Raw genomic sequence first — 9,852 nt, 5'->3', positions numbered from 1 at the left:
GGTCAAGGATTTGCTTTTAAAGGTAACCTCTGACTGAATCTGATTATATGTGATGTGACCTAAAAAGAGCGAGAATGATTTGTAATTAGAATCAGGATGCATGAAGTTCACTTTATGTTCATACTTCTTTGAATGATATTAAATATATTTATTGCTCTTTCCTCTCTACAAAAGGGCAAGGGACCTATTTTTTATGAACCTGCTTAAAAATATATAAAAAATCCAAGGCAGCTTTCTTGGTGTGGGAGTTGTTTTATGGCAGTTGAATAGAGATCATCGTTCCAGTTAAAGTTCTGCACACAGGGAAGTGTGAAATATCTACTGAAGACATATGTAATATAAAAAATTTAAGAAAGTTGAAGTAACATTTGTTCCTCCCTAGGGCTAGATATATATTTGAATATTTTAATAACAGTTAAAAAGACAAACTTTAGGAGGATTCTAAAGCAGGACATTAGTCAATAACTTTTAGGAGTACTTGGAATTTTGAAGAAAACTTAAAATAAATTCTAAAGCTGAGAGGAAATGGACAGACTCTCTAAAGGAGAATTATCAAGCTCAGGAAAATAAACATTCTAAAGACAAGTTTTGATTTGTAACATAATTTTTTTAGTTCAACATTTTATTATTTCAACAATAAAAACAGTGTGGCGATTAGTATTATGTCTCAACTTGACTGCACCATGGGTTGCCCAGATATTTGGTCAAAACTTATGCTGGGTATGGCCATGAGGGTGGTTTAAAATGAGATTCACATTTGATTCAGTAGACTAAGTAAAGCAGATTGCTCTCCATAATGCGGATGGGCTTCATCCAAGTAGTTGAAGACTTGAACAAAAGGGCTGGCCCTCACACAAGTAAAAGAGAACTCCTCCCACCTGACTGCCTTGAACCAAGATACTGTTATTTTCCTGCCTTCAGATCCAACTAAAATAGCAACTCTTCTTGGGTCTTGAGCCTGGCAACTTCAGATTTTTAGACTTCTCAATCTCCATAATTGCATGAGCCAATTTCTCATAAGAAATAGACAAACATATGGTTCTGTTTCTCTGGAAAATCTTAATACAAACTAGGAATCCCACAATCCTAATGGGCACATTGAACATTTGTCCAGGCGAATGACTCAAATCAGATGATCTCGCCCAGTGCCTTAGCTGTGGCAGCTATTTCTTGACTTATAATTTATTTCTTGAATGCATGAATATGAATATTTGAATAAATAAAAACTTGAATGCATGGATAAATAAATGATTCAATGTTAAAATGATCAAGTCATTTCAGAATAAAAATGGATGTTTCTCCAATCATTCAAGACTGAGAGTTTTTCAAAAGCAAGTGCTCAGAGGGCTAGCTTCTTTCCTACCCAATGTAAAGCAACGCCAAATGACCCAGAGAGATTTCTGGAAACTGAAGGCTGGATATGTCCACGTGGACCAAATATCCAGTTGAAAACTGACCAGTGCAGACTATCTTTTAGAGTGGCCAATGTGTTCCCACAAAGGAATGGGTTTCAAAGGCAACATTATTCAAAGCCTTCACCTCCTTAGACATTTCACACTCTGTACTTTGCTGAAGCAAAGCTGATCACCACTGCTTTCTTGCAACCTCTCCTCTCCTGCAACAGACACCCATCTCTTAAAATCTAAGAGGCTGAAACAAATGGAAAATTCAAACACACACAAATCCAAAACGCTTATCCTTTCTATCATACTAAAGTCTAGGGGGAAATGACATTCGTTGTCTGAAAAAAAAAAAAAAAGAAAGAAAGAAAAGAAAAATCAGGTAGAAAGGCACACCCCTCTTATTCTAACTCTGTTAAGAGTCTCTATTGTTTAAAAAAAAAAAAGTATTAGAAATGGGGATTTTTTTTAAGCTAATTGAACATTTACCTAAAAAGATTCATCTTAAAGTTATTGAGCCCTAAATCTAGTTCTGTGACCTCATATTTCTTTTCTCAACTAATCTATAAAACAATGCTTTAAGGAAGTTATTATTGTCTTCATAATGAAATTAATATTCAAGTGGGTTTTGTAATTTACCCCTATTCAGATGTATTGTGTGTCAGGGCCCAAATTCATCCTGTCATTTTGACTCAAGAAATTTCAACTGCATTCATTCTGAATTTAAATATAATTGTATGGTCAGACCCATAGTTAGCCACTCTGTGAAGTTCTGGCCAAAGGCAGCAATGATTTTGATTATCACAGACAGTACTACAGACATTAAACTGACACCTACTGAGAGACAGTCTGGATACGGTGGTTTGGAAGGTCTATGCCTAGAATTTTCTAATGCTCCTGATAAAAGCCCTGATACCTGGGATTCTTGGTATGTTATCCTCTGTGAATGTGTCCAAACTGCAAGACTCATATCAGATACACTCAGGCAGAATTCAAGAGGGCTCCCTCACTTTTATATATCATGTATCTGAGTTAGGAAGAGAACCAAAAAATGAAATCCTAACCTTTTAAAATGTGTGTTTGCTTGAACTACTTCAGTTCAGGCAGAGGTGTGCTGGCAATCATACTACTCTGTAATTTATCTTCTCCAGAAACAAAACCAGACCATCACATACCTCTGCGGTGACTTTGTATATTGCACACACATACACACACGAACTTCTTGCACAACCCTTTCATTATTTCATTGTCTAAGTGTGTTCACTCCAACTGGAAGACACTTTCAGAAATGTCAAGCAATTACTGACTTCTGAGTCTTTGTTAGCAAAACAATGAAATAAACCACAATTTCCTGCCCCTAGCACTTCACCACATGGTGCTGGTGCAGTGCCTAGCCATGAAATGCCAGATGGCCCAGAGACATCAATTGTTCAAGAATAACATCAGATACACTTTGAATAGAAGTATATTTTAACAACATCCCTGCTGCTGTCATGGGGGCAAGAAGTCTTACAGCTGCTCTCACACTTGAGCTTTTACAGCTAGTATAGAGGACAAACTTCTTTAGAAACTTTTCTGGAGGGCCATATTACCCTTAACCATGAATCCTTCTAGTATCACTGGAGGTTTATGTCTAAAGCCTAGAACCAAATATTTATTTGGACATTTAGAAAAGTAATATTGAATACTTATGCCATGAGTCATTACCTTGCCAATCCCCAATTTCATTGTCCTGTGTCACTGAAAATGTTGATGCTAGAACATCAAATCCTACAGGTGTCTCTGAAGGATGTTAACCTATCCTGAGTTGGTGTAGAGAGAATATCTAGTAGAGAAACTGCCTGGGAAACAAAAACAATTACAAACCCATGTAAAACTCCTTAGATTTCAAAAATTAAATGGAATCATCCTGATATTTTGTCAATTCCTCAAAGTAAAGATCAGAAATTTATTTCCATGAATGCATTGACTAAAAGTGAAAATCTACCAACCTGTTAATTGATTTTTATATTGAATAAAATTTTAATTAAGTAAAAATAGTATATGTTGTACTACTTAGCACAAAACTGCAAAAAGTAATGTTACGCCCTTGGGAAGCAACCAAGAACCTTGGACAAAAATCAATATTGACTTTTCCAGACTTTCCAAGAGAAGAAAGTCTGGATTGTGGTAATCTCCTTTGTAAAATGAGCTGTAAGATCCATATAACCATCTAAAAATGTAGCCACTATAATCTCTAAATTGTGATCGCCAGACATTAAAATTTCTGCCAACTAATCTGAATTCTTTGTCCACATTTCTCCAAACAATATGGGCAAAGAATTCAGATGAATAAAAATATGCTGAAGTGCATTGCTGGAGGACACTGATCAAATTTAAATAACCAATATAGAGCTTTTCTCAATTTACTTTTTACAAGTTATATACCAAATTATAAGATAATGCAATGTGTTGTCATTATCACAGGATGTTGAAATATAAATGGATTTTTCCCTAAAGCTCCCACTTTCCCTCTCCACTTGCTCACCTAATTCAGGCAAATAGTCTATTCTAGTTATTTCCTGAGGATGTGGGTGTGCCAGGGTAGGGTGGAAAACAGAAGCTTCCTATGAGTCCCTGGTTTATTTTTCCAAATCCTAATGCCATAAAATGGTTATGTGAGGAGCAAAAATGAATCTGGGGGAAGTTATCAAAAATTATTAAGGGAGGGATTTTCCCCGAAAACGAGAAAAATAATCTACTAGGCTGGGGGACAGAAGAAGAAAGACAAAGTATGGTGGTTTAGAGAGAGACAGTATTGACTCTGCTCTCCATCTTAGAACTTCAGTGAGGAGGCAAGACCCTGATGTGGAGACAGAGAATAAATGTGGATATTTGCCCCTTTTCCTAGATCATAAACCCATAGAAGTGATAGAGTCACAAATTAGACATCAAGGCAAATTAAGCCATAGATATGTCCCAGGAGAAGTCCCTTACCAGGGAATAGCATAAAAGCTATAGAATGATGTTTCAGTTTTCAAGCCTGGCATGAAAACATCAGAGACCGTTGGAACTGAAGCCTTAGGTAGACAAGAATGAGAGTCGTCTCAGTAGTTTACTGTATGGATCAGGGAGCAAGGACCAAATGGAATCAATGGATTGATCAACTAATATCTCTGTGGACAGATGACTTAAAAACAAGATGGGTCATACATCTTAAAATTACATACATCTCCCTGGAACTTAGACCCAAGCCAGGGAAAAGACAGTTTAAGTGTCTGATGTCCTAAGAAACTAAAGATTCAAAGAGGCCTTGCAGATGATGCCACCCCCTGGAGCTGCCCCCACTGCCCAGCCATGGTCAACCCCACTGTGTTCTTCAACATCACTGTGGAGGGCAAGCCCTTGGGCCCCATCTCCTTCCAGCTGTTTACAAAGTTCCAAAGACAGCAGAAAACTTTTGTGCTCTGAGCACTGGGGAGAAAGGATTTCATTATAAAGGTTCCTGCTTTCACAGTATTATTCCGGGATTTCTGTGCCAGGGTAGTGACTTCACACACCATAATGGCACTGGCAGCAAGTCCATCTATGGGGAGAAATTTGATGATGAGAATTTCATCCTGAAGCATATAGGTCCTGGCATCTTGTACATGGCAAATGCTAACGGTTCCCAGTTTCTCAACTGCACTGCCAACACTGAGTGGTTGGATGGCAAGCATGTGGTCTTTGGCAAGGTGAGAGAGGGCATGAATATTGTGGAAGCCATGGAGCGCTTTGGGTCCAGAAATGGCAAAACTAGCAAGAAGATCACCATTGCTGACTGTGGACAAATCTAATAAATTTGACTTGTATTTTATCTTAACTACTGGACCATTCCTTCTGTAGCTCAGGAGAGCACCGCTTCACCCCCATCTGCTCGAAATATTCTATAATCTTTGTGCTCTCACTGCACTTCTATGGGTCTATATTTTCCTTACTCTCCTCCAAGTCTAGTTGGATTGCAGAGTTATGTATATGATTATGAGATAAAAATTCATATAATAAAATAAAGATAAACAACAAGAAAGATTCAAAGAAGAAATTTAGTTGATATGTAGAAGAATCAAGTCATGTTTCTTACATTTCTGGTTTATTTTGGACTGAGATTTGTACCTGTTATAACAGATAATGTAATTAACACTTACATCATGAATTACTGTTTGTTAGTTAGTTTCCAAGTACCCTGATCTCCCAGATTTTCCTAATATCATGAACACAGTGAAACTGTAGGGCATCACCTATAGAACCATCTAATTTGTTGTCATCTGTCATGTTTTTCACTTCATATATTTGCTCACATTGTGCATTTCCCTTCTTTCTTTCTTTTCTCCAGTTTTTTAGTGAAGAGCTACTATGTGCAAACCATGATAGAGTAATAGTGTCTTTGTCATTTAAGTCCCACGTTCTATGATTTTATATGAGCTATCATTTATTGTACGTTAATCATAGTAGGAGCTTTACAAAAACTATCTCCTCTTCACAAACACAAAAGTGTGAGTTCAGCATCATGATTCCTTTTTTACAAACTGAAAACAGAAGTTTGGAAAAGCTGCATAACTTGCCTAAAGTCAAATGGATTGAAAGTAAAGGAGATGAGCCTCAAAATCTCTTCTGTTTCTAAACCACCAGCCCAAGTTGATCTCTGGTTTGCTACCACCTTTTGAAGACATTGTCACTTCAACGTATAGTACTTAATTTTCTTTTTTCTTTTTTTTCCCTTTCTCATCACACAACTAGCTCACAACAAAGGTTCTTTATTATAGGATGTCCTATTATGTCAGTGCTTATGTTTTACATTTACCTTCTAAACCAAATTGGAAACAACAAAGGTCATAGATGAGGCCTCCTTTTAGGGAAGCTTTTCCCCATATTTCTTACTTTGCCATAAATAGTAGTGAACTTCAAGCAATATTTAATCTTGCCATAGTCTGTCCCCTTAAAAAAAAAAAAAAAAAAAACACCCTGACACTTTCTTGTTCCTCTTTTCCTCTATATACTTATCTCATCTCTTTTCTTCTTTCTACAGCCAAGATTCTTTAGAGTGTCTGCATTCTCTGTATTTACTAGCTCACCTCCTATTCACTCCCCAACACACTGCCATCTGACTTCTTCTCCCACTAAGCCACTAGGAGCTCTTTGGAATGTCACCAATAAATTCTTTTACGCAAAATCCATTGAACACTTTTTTGTCTTTATCTAGTTAGCTGTGTGACACATAAATATAGCTAAGTAGAAAGAGGGATTGTCTGCCTTGAACAGTTTTTCAAAAGTAAAACCTTTAAAGCACTTATTTTTGAGATAATACGTTCACATAACCAGGACAGTAGTTGAAACTATGGTGTAGAGTTCAGTAATTCATCAGTTACATATAACACCCAGTGCTCATTACATCACATGCCCTCCTTAATGCCCATCACCCAGTTATCCCATCCATATCTGAAATTAATGATACACTATATGTTGACTAATTGAATTTAAATAAAAGGAAGGAAGGAAGGAAGGAAGGAAGGAAGGAAGGAAGGAAGGAAGGAAGAAAGAAAGAAAGAAAGAAAGAAAGAAAGAAAGAAAGAAAGAAAGAAAGAAAGAAAGAAAGAAAGACAGACAGACCATGGTGTAAATAAGTAGAGGAATCATTGTATAAGCTAGGTAGCATGACACAGACAGAAAAGTCCAGGGCTTGCTCCTTTCTGAACAATGGAGTTCTCCTTTACCTAATGGTAGCAGCCACCCAAGACTCTCTCCACTGCCATGAGAACTTGAAATCCTCTTCCTAAAAAGTGTCTTCCCTTGGACTTTGGGAACCTGCAAGCTTCCTCCTGTACCAGTTCCATAGCCTGAACCTCTATTATCTCAGCTTATTTCTACTCATGCTTCAAGTCTTCACTTAAACGTCTCCTCATCATAGAAGCCTTCCATGATTCTCCAGGATTAATTAAATCCCCCTTACTTTAGACAACTTTACATCCTCTTCCATAACACTCATCACAGTTGTAATTACTTATTGAATATCTTTCTTTGCTAACTGTGATCTTCAGGAGGACAGATGGTCGTTTCACTATTACAGCCCCAGGTGCGATACTCAACAGAGTATCTGGCACATCAAAAGTGCTTGATAACTATTCCTTGAATTGAACTGAATTGAAATTTTCTTAAGTTAACTTTCTAATCATATTTTAGCAGATACATTTATAAACATAGGTAACATTAAAAGAAGAGGGTTGTTATGATGCTACAATGTCTAGAAGAATTCTCAAAAAGGACCCTTGAAGAACTCGAGAATATTTAACCTACAGAAGAAAAAAGCGTTTAAAGCCTATCATATGGAATAGAGCCTAGAATTACTCCCTGTGACCAAACTAGATCACAGAGGAACAATTCGGCTCCATATAGGAAAAGACTCTCCAACAATTGAAGCTAGCAAAAAATAATAATAATAATAATAATAATAATAATAATAATAATAATAATAACCTTGCATCAAAGTGGAAGCAGTTCTCTGCCCCTGCTCTAGTTTAGACAGACATGATCCTGAGAAGGGATTTCCCCTCACTGGACAGGTAACTGGAGGATATGTGTCCAGAAGATATTTCCACACTCTCAGGTTTCCTTTGTAAGTGAAGGAAAAGTAAAAACGATGTATCATCTCTCTTCCCCTTGAACCATCCTAAGTTTAAAAGGGAAAAGATGCATAAAACAGAGAAAAGATAGACATAAACTCTTCAGAGAAGAATTGTGTTTAATACACACTGTTGTTATGATTTATTTTTCCCCCCAGGTGTATTAGACTTGTTCTAATGCTATTTTCATGTTTGATTTGTTTTTAGTTGAGGTTTGTTTTGTTGATTGGTTGGTTTATTTGTTTCTTGGTATCTACGAATGCTTTATCCATGCAAAGAACTTCTTGTACTTTGCCCTTTATTCTGAATTTTGTAGCCAAAGTTTGTGGTTCAACAAGGAGCAATTGCTCAATAAACATGAAAATGATGATTGCTTATTGTTGGTATTTAATGCAATTATTCAAAAATTTAATAAACACTTTTATGGAAGCTCAAAATTTCCAGTCAGAACACATCCCTTGAGACATGGCTGGTAGCAAGAAGTAGCTTGTTCAAGACAGTTTAGAGGGGGAAAATTATTTTTGAAAGAAAATCATGAAGCCATATATTAGTTTAATTGATAATAAGGTTCTAGGGTTAAACACACTTTCTGCATTAGTAACCATTTTATTTCAGATACTTTCTGTCTGGCATTTCTTGACTCTCAATGCCAGGAAAAAACAGATGGCAAATATGGAGGCATTTGGAATTAAAATTGCACAAGCAATTCTCTAAGAAGACAGACACAGTATTTAAGCTGAGATTTTTTTTCATTTTCCCCATTATTTTTAAAATCATTTAGTCTTTCTCTACTATTCAGCAATATAGCACATACACAAGTTTTCTTATAAAGAAAATCAAACTTTTTTTCTTTTGAGAAAATACGTGTTTTGGACAATTCAAATAAGCCCATTTAAAAATAAAATCACTAAATCATAAACTTAAATTTGACCTGAACAAATATTAGAGCATGTCAAATTAGAGCATAATGAGATTATTTTTATCCCTTTGTTACTCATTCTCCAGACTATAGAGAATTTTTATTGAGTTTCTCAACAGACTGCAGACATATACTAGACATTGGGAAGGACCTAGGAGAAGCAAATGAGAAGACACATACATAGGCACATCAGGGTGGAGTGTGGGAATGGGTTTACAACATGGTAGCAGCCTGGGCAGGAGGAAGCACACCTCTTACACAGCCAGATACTGCTCAGAGTGGTTCAGCATTAAGACCAAAGCCGGTAACCAAAAGTGAGAGTCTCATGAGAACCCACTGAGCCTCTAGAACCTCAAAGGTTGGCTGGATAGGGTAGTGTTGGGCACAGCCTCAAGCTACTCTATCTTGACATCAGAGAGATTTCTACTTCTGGAAAACTGGAGTTGGAGTACTTTTCCCTATTCCTTCTGCTAACTAGAGCATAAATAAACAAACAAACTGGGACATTATACATAAAATCAACATAAGAAGACTCTGAAAGATGGAGAGAACATAAGGTCTGGCTAGAGATTTTGAGACCCATGGAAAGACAGAGGGGTAAGTTCTCTAGGTTTTTGGGTTTGGGGTTTTAGGTTTTGGGTTTTCTTTGCTTCAGGTATTCCAGACTGCTTTCTGGAAAAGCCAGTAATCCAGAAACACCAAGAGGCACCTTAAGAAACACCAATAGGCACCTTAAAAAAAATCTGAAGTAAAATAAACCTGCTCCCATTATCCAAAAGGAGCATCCCAATCAGAAAGAAAACTTTTCTAAAATAACCATCCTGCTCTAGCTAAATACCACAGAGAAAACTGTTCCCAGCCCCCAACCTTATGCTCACCAGCAAAGGCCAAGTGGGGT

General features: G+C 36.8%; 1 pseudogene; it reads left to right on the top strand.

The window, feature by feature from the left end:
* Positions 1–4,736: 4,736 nt before the first annotated feature.
* Positions 4,737–5,215, top strand: LOC114219115 (peptidyl-prolyl cis-trans isomerase A pseudogene; annotated as a pseudogene).
* The last annotated feature ends 4,637 nt before the right edge of the window (positions 5,216–9,852 follow it).

Source organism: Eumetopias jubatus, unplaced genomic scaffold, assembly GCF_037043125.1.
Source record: "Eumetopias jubatus isolate StellerSeaLion01/CBP00866 unplaced genomic scaffold, mEumJub1_p1.0 scaffold_1, whole genome shotgun sequence".
In the NCBI taxonomy this organism is placed as follows: domain Eukaryota; kingdom Metazoa; phylum Chordata; class Mammalia; order Carnivora; family Otariidae; genus Eumetopias; species Eumetopias jubatus.
This window is presented reverse-complemented; position numbering and strand designations above follow the sequence as displayed.